Source organism: Sinocyclocheilus rhinocerous, unplaced genomic scaffold (assembly GCF_001515625.1).
Source record: "Sinocyclocheilus rhinocerous isolate Xijiao unplaced genomic scaffold, SAMN03320098_v1.1 scaffold1141, whole genome shotgun sequence".
Taxonomy (NCBI): domain Eukaryota; kingdom Metazoa; phylum Chordata; class Actinopteri; order Cypriniformes; family Cyprinidae; genus Sinocyclocheilus; species Sinocyclocheilus rhinocerous.
In genome coordinates, this window is record NW_015653550.1 from 463383 (window position 1) to 465183 (window position 1801).

Here is a 1801-nt window from a genome sequence, read left to right on the forward strand (position 1 = left end):
GTGTCCTTTTTCTATGTGAAAAAAAATCATAAATTCCAGTTTATGCTGTTTGCTTATGGCTTCGAATGTCGTAGTTGGAAGCTGGAAGTTGTTAGCCCGGCTGGCCCGTGTGCGCAGTTGAAATGCGGCTAATAATTTCTGACTGGCACATAACTGAATAAATGTAAACGGGTTAAGGCGGGGCCCCCTACAAGGCGGGGCCCCTGGGCTGCAGCCCAGTCAAGCCCAATGGTAAGTCCGGCCATGTGCGTGTCAGATCTGCGTCATGTTCTGCAGCGGCAGCTCTTAACACTAGAACCGCCACGGGGTAAATTTTACCGTGGCTGTTTTTCAAACGTACATAACAGATTTAAAATAAAACATTCAAGTCTCCCAGTCAATGACCGTTACTAAAATTATGTAATTTACAATCCAATGTTGTTAAAAATTATTTCGATAAAACCAGATCAAAAAACGGGCCATTTATACCTATCAGCACCAGCGGGTCAAATTTACCCGCTATATAATGCATGTATTTTCACGCTGTCATTTTCTCGCCGCTTATGTTTTAACTTTGTACATTTCTAGGCAACGCCTTTCACTCACTGATTTAGCGGTTATGAGTTTCATAAATAAATTAAAACTAAACTAAAATAAACTATAAGACTAAAAAAAAGGCGATTTATGGAAGGTAGGTATTAGAAACACTAAATGCCATGAGTGATGGAGAGTCTGATGGTGTTAAAGAAATAGCAGCCAAAACAACCTAATAACCAGCGTCTGTGATGTCTGTTAATCAAAGGAAAAAGAAAAAAAGAGGAAATAAAGAACTTTTATAGCTTTAAGGATTCATCTATTTAATTTAGAATTTAGTGTTTGATAAATTCAATTTCTGTATATTTTTTCTGAAGGGCACAGGTAAATATGACATTTATTATAATGGATTTATGTGAAGATTGTTTTAAGATCACTTAAATTAGAAGTTTTTTTTTAAGCCTAATAAATGTTAAAATTGATAGCTCTCAATTATACTGTAATGCTGAATGGCTATAATCAATGGTTAAATATTAGGGGGGGGAAACAATTTTATAGAGACATCAGTTGTATTGGTATCAGTGATACTGGCCTTCAGTCATAAAAAAAGATGCCATTAAACAAATATTAAAAATATACTGTCTTTATGTTGTTTGTACATTAATTTGAAGATTGAATGTGAAATTATTGCAATATAAAAGTATATTTAAAAACTTTAATGTTAGGTGGGATTAATTGCAATTAATTTCAGAAAAAAATTTGTATTTTTTTTAATTAATCGTGATTAATCCCACCTAACATTAAAGTTTTTTAAAAATACTTTTATATTGCAATAATTTCACATTCAATCTTCAAATGAATGTACAAACAACAAAGCCTGAATATTTTTAAATATTTGTTGTAGCAAATTAGCTCAAAAGGGAAATGTATATAAATAATTACAGTTAATTATGATTAATTACAATTATTTATATCAGCTGCCAGTAGTAACTGTAGCAGAATTAATTTCATACAGAATGCATTAGAGCATGTAGTAAGGATCAAAATCGTAAAGGGACAATTAATTTGCAAGGCAGAATCAGAAACTAATGTAATATGTGCACGATAGTTTTATTAACTAAACACTAACACAAACTAGTCTAACAAACAAACAAACTATCACTCATACATGGGAAAGGGCAAATGAAGCTTGATGGATGAATCCATCAGGAAAAACCAGAGAATGAAGCTATGAAAAGAGTCCGTTAACCATCTGAGTGAAACCATCAGCGCCGTTTTAGAACGGGGT